Source organism: Exophiala spinifera, assembly GCF_000836115.1.
Source record: "Exophiala spinifera strain CBS 89968 unplaced genomic scaffold supercont1.9, whole genome shotgun sequence".
NCBI classification, from domain to species: domain Eukaryota; kingdom Fungi; phylum Ascomycota; class Eurotiomycetes; order Chaetothyriales; family Herpotrichiellaceae; genus Exophiala; species Exophiala spinifera.
Window position 1 is genome coordinate 1,781,857 of NW_015622521.1, and position 6,000 is coordinate 1,787,856.

Here is a 6,000-nt window from a genome sequence, read left to right on the forward strand (position 1 = left end):
GAGACGATACCCCTAGACGGGTGTCTTTACATGTCCTGGCGCAAAAATAATCACAATGACTCATACCAATTATCACGTGAACATTTTGTCACTCTCGATCGGCAAAACAGTTCTTCCGGCACGACGGGGACTTGCTTTTGACACCCAATTGTGATCATGTCCCTTCAACCTCCATCTACCATTCTGTCTCTCATGGTAGGAAAAGAGAAAGGATATTTTTCAAGTAGAAGATGAGGAAGTTTTATTTCTCAGTGACATCAGAAACCGTCGGAGGTTCAGGTTTGTCGTAGCTAACCGCTTGAGTCGTCCTCGCCCTCCTGAATTCCATTGAGCAGTTGATCTAGCGTCGTCTTGCCCTGGCCTTGTCTCGCATTCACCGTCGAGATTAGTCTCGAGTTCATCTGCCAAAGAAGATGACTGAGCTTTTTCGGCATCACCAATTTCAAATCTTATCGTCACAGCGATCTCGGGCTCGACTGGGAGGATGGAATCCAAGCCAGTGTTTGTCGATGTTGCTTCGTAAAATTGCACGTGGTTATATTGGCCGTATCAATGAGCTCAACAAGCTCGCTCCAAATTGGGTCTGACGGGGATTCGGTCATTCCGTTTCTTCTTGCGGACCGGGGCTTGTGTCTTCATGAGGGTCTTGCGAAGACATGTTTTGGGATTTGGAAGGCGCGTCCGGTTGTCTCTCTGACAGGGCAAACCAAGGTGAAAGCAGAAATCAAGGATTTCTCATAAATAAGACGACTGAATATATGCTTAAGGACCTCTAGTCGAATAATGAGAGCCAACTTAGCTTAGAGCTCGTCATATCCTTTTATGGCATCATTCTTTCGACCTAGCTTGAGCTGAAATGCTATGCAACACGCAGGAATAGGCAATGTCTGGGGTCCAAATAGGATGCATTGACGAGTCTGGCCTCGAGGACTAGGAGGTCGTCTTCTAGCGTAAGTTTACCCTCCTGTTGAAGGAAATTTCGTCGTTGCATCGGGATTCACCGCCGCAGCGTCGGTCGCCGCCGCGCTTCATCGGTCGTCGGCGAGGTCCAACCCCTAGGATGAGGCCGATGATATAGGCGGAAATATAGTAAAAGGAGTGAATTCATGGTGTTGGTAAAATAAGGAATGTCGGGGCGCGGGCCCGACTGAGGGAAGTAAGCCTAGTAAACTTGTATGTTGTAACATGAAAGCTGCGATGGATGTTTTTGGGATTCCTTTTCCAGTTCTCACTCCTCAATCCTTGGTCTAACAATGCGGACAAGCAGACATAAGACGTCCTTGCCTTTTTGTATCCACCCTTTTCAGTTCTTGACCACTCCCCTGTGCCAAAGTGGCATTTTCTCTTACCAGACTCGGCGGGCTGAAGTTTTGTTTGCTTCCGATCGGGGAGACATTCTTATTGTCAAAGCCTGGCTGAGAATAAAGAATACCCATAGACTTTCTGCCCTACGAGCTTTTTAGACACCGTATATAAACCCTAGTCTGGAAATTATTCCAGCCCTCGCAGAGCTTTTGAGAAAATACGAGCTTCAAGGAACCTTGGGACTCTGTCGTGCTGCGCCTTCAGAACCTCCATGGCCAGAATATGTTGTTGTAGATAATGAGAGCACCATTTCACTTCAAGTCAAGGGATCCAAGGAGGTCTTCATCAAAACGGTATTATGACCGAGTCGGGATTCTCATCAGAGGAAGGGACAGTCTCCGTAAAAGCTCTATGTGATTTCGTTACGCCTGAAGATAGAGGTCATAGAAAGAAATGATTTATGTAGGAAACAGAGAAATGCACCTTCGCACAATGCACCAACCATGTCCAAGAGTATGTTAACCGATTCAATATGTAGGTTTTTTAATTTCCCAAGCTGCTACAATCTCGAATGTCTCACAGAAGGGTATTCTACATTCCCGTATTAGAATTGAGAATCACTTGATTGAGACCAGTTCAATTATAGAGCTAATCTCTCGATTATTATAGATAAACTATCTTCATATCCCTTCAAAGTGTCGAAGTTCGACCAATAATCCATCGTGGATCCCGTTGAGGCCCTCTTCAAAACATCGAAGCCTAGATCACCAGTATCTCGTCAACGCCGTTACAGAGACCGAACAACTCAGATCGGACAGCGGCGGAGGTGCAGGAAGAGGCCAGAAGAGTAATTTATGCTGACTATCAATAGCGATAGAGAGAGAGGTGAGAGAAGGGTATACAAGGGGCCTATAGCTGGGTCCTCCAACCAACACTAGACAAGAAATTATGGCACTTCATCATAAGCTCAAACGACCACAGTTCTCGCTGATGATCTAGCTGAGAATAGATAAGATTGGTTTTCAAACTTTTCTGTTCGATAGAAAGATCCTGGAAATCGACAGTCTATAGTGTTTAACTTATAATAGCTAGGAACTTGAAATAGTCATTCACGTTCTTCTACACTATCTAGCGTGGAGAGAGTTGAGGGAGAAATACTTCAAAGATAGACTTAAGAGCGTACATAACCCACATTAAAAGCTCTCCTAAACAAGTCGGCCATCTATATAATGAACGACCCATGTAATGAACCACCAATATAATGAACCACTCTCCCCAACCACCATGATATCTATTTAAGCGTCTTATACAGCGTTAGTAATATCGTTAACGTGTCATTCTATACATAGATTCGCGAAATAGACTAAGTCCTCTGTAATGCCTTGGACAAGAGTTCTGCCTGCCTAGCCCTATCTATTGATCCCATTGCTCCTAACATTGCTCTGCCTGTAGTTTAGCCCTCTTGACCTCCTCGATAGTGGAAAAGGCTTTATTTGAGTTTATTTTAACTCTCGTACACCTTGTATTAGTCTTCTCCTTTATGTCCCCCGCAGCCAACTTGCTACGTTTTGGTCTTGGCACTGCAATTTAAGGTTTGTTTACTCCGTCCCTGACAGCTGTCAACACTATAACTAGCCAACCATGAGACGCTCATAACGCGTTCCACAGCTAAAGTTTGGTTCGATGATAGAGAAAGGTCTCTATCGCCTAGGCCTAGAAAAAAAAAGCAAAAAAACCCGTTGGAAGTGCCTGAAACGCGTCCTGCGAGGACGGATGCGGCTGCGGAGGTTGACCGACTACAACAAGAGGACAACCCTGTCTACAACCCGCCTATGAGAGTTCCATAGAGGCCTATGACTATTCTAGCGCCAATTATAGAGCCTTTCGATCTATTTATAAGGTTTCTAGGTGAAGAGGCTCTCGCCGCTATTGTTGTTGCAACTAATGCGAGAGCCGCGACGTCGATGGACCCTGTTCAGCGCAACGCTCGAAAATGGACTCCTCTTACGCCAGGTGAATTCCTCTGTTGGCTCGGCCTGCTGTTTTATATGGCCAATCATATAGAAGTGCGCAGACATGAGTATTGGTCAAATGCGAGCGGTGTATTGTCACGATTCATGGGGCGCTCACATTGGGAGCAAATTCATCCATTTCTCTCCTTCAATTCACTATATATTGTTGACTATAAGTGAACACTCACTATAGTTAGCGAGGCAAGTAATTAACCCTGGGGAGACTAGGCCTTGTGGCTATCAAAGCCCATAGCCTCGCTCCATCACCAACAAGGTGTTACGAACCAGGCCTGCGAGTAGGCCGCATACAAAGCTGTGACGACAGCAAATCACTCAAGAGACAGGTTACCCGAGGGCAAGCCACAGGACAGAGATCACGATACAGACAGTCATGTGAATACCAGGTAACCTCGCTTAGTGTGGATCAGTGGAGATTAGTACGCTCAGGGCTGAGCAGCACTAAGTAATACTGAGCAACGCTAAGTATACAGAAATATATATACATGGTTATTTCATAGCTTTACTATATAGTTAACTTCGTTCATAATTATACCTATACATTTTAGACTATAATCGCTTCGCTCTAGTACTCGCTTAAGTACTTTGTTCTCAGTGACCTCGCCTTCTATACTTCTCACTTATTAAGGAACAATATATATAGTGACACCTCTAGTAAAGCGAAATATAATACTTTAACTACCTCTTGATTGAAAGTATTTAATATAATATCCAGCTCTAAAGCTCCTATTCGCTCACTATCCTTTACTGAGTTGGTTCGGTTCGCCACGCTAGGCGCATCTATATCAGAACCCACCTTCACTATTATCTCTAGCTATGGCAACTATAGCAATCACAGTAAGGACGATACTAAGATTAATATATTCTATGGATCTTATAAGAAGTTAAGACTATTTATTACTTAATTTATCGCGACTTTCAAGTTGAATCACATTAGGTATATTATTCATGAAGACAAAGTCTTATTCGCGAAACTTTATATAAGGGGATTAGCCTTTTATTGATTTAAATCTATCATGATAGACTATATAATATCCCTCGAAGGATAAAAGGACTCGGAAACTATTGTCATTTTCTTTAACTTCGCGATATTTATAGAATGACTTAAGTAAATGTTTAGAACTCTAGAGGAGAAACAAGCTGCGACCTAATAAATCTATTAACTTAAGCAGAAGGGGTTAACTGCGCAGTACTATACCCTATTTAAAAGGCTTCAGGCTAAACTGAACTAAGATGACAATGTGCTTGTCGCTGCCTTCTACATAGGCTTAAAGGACAACATTAAGAAGAAATTAGGACTAGAGAGGCCTAATATATATTAGGGATTAGTTAATAAAGCCATCGAAATTGATAACTAGCTATATAAGTTAGGATTAGAGAAGAAAGGATATCATGAAAAGATAGGTAATATATACTATAAGGGTAAGCGCACTAACTATTAGTCTTATGATGATTTGATAAATCTTGATATTGTTGAACAAGGCTAGTTCTTATGACTAAAAGATAAGATCTAATATAAGGGGCTATCTAATAAGGAGCGAGAACAACATAAAAAGAAAAATCTATATTATAACTATGGAAATTCAGGATATAGAGCTAATAAATGCGGTATAAAGCTCATAGAACTGTATATAATTAAAGTCGATATTAAAGAAGAAAAGACTAATACTCTAATTAAGAAAGAACTTAAGCGCTTAAGACTTAAGAGCAAAGAATAGATCTGGGGATTAAGAAGCCTAAAACTTAAAAGACAATAAATAATAAAGATATATCTAAATAGTCTTAAGGAAGATAATTCAAAATAGACTAGCCGCGTCGAGAAAGCATAGAAAGGGAATTCTAAAGAAACCTAGATAGAGAGAGCGACTTTAATATCACTATTAATGATTAATGATAAAGAGATTATTAATATTGTAGAAACCTATTCTGGTTAAGGTTAATAAGATAAAATAATTATAACATAAAAGACTAATAAAGAGTGGCCAAAATACGCGAACTCATTATGAATAGCTTATTATAATAATAACTATTTTATTCACTACTTTGATAAGTAGAGTATAGAATAGTTTTCTCATGAAAGGAAGTATAAGAATTATCGAAGCAAAAAATTCAAGAGAAAGGAAGTCGACTGAGAAGAGCCTGAAATAGTGACCATAGTGAAAGTAAGATTATCACTATACAAAATAATTAGCGTCGAATATAGATTTGCATAAATCAAGACCTATTATTAAGAATATAGCATTAACGAGGCCGTATTTAGCCCACACACTAATATCAAGCAAGATTGGATATCACTAAGGCTAGAAAGATGCTTCTAGTAATATAGTTTTGAGGAACTCTATATTCACCTAACAGGAGAAGAATAATATTAATTCTTGTTTAAACTATTACGGAAGTGGACTTCGAGCTAGATAAACTAAGAAGTTATAAGTATCTATAATCTTATAAGTAGAGCGGAAATATTGATAATAATATAAATATATTATTAGACTAGAAGAGAGAATAAAACCTTCTTAAGCCTATATTAAGGAAAATAGCTAATAGAGTATATTCTTATTATATATATCTATTAAGAACCTAACTATATTGAGAGATTCTATCTATATATATATAATATATAGAGAATATTTATAATTCATTATTTTCTATTTAATAATAACTCTAA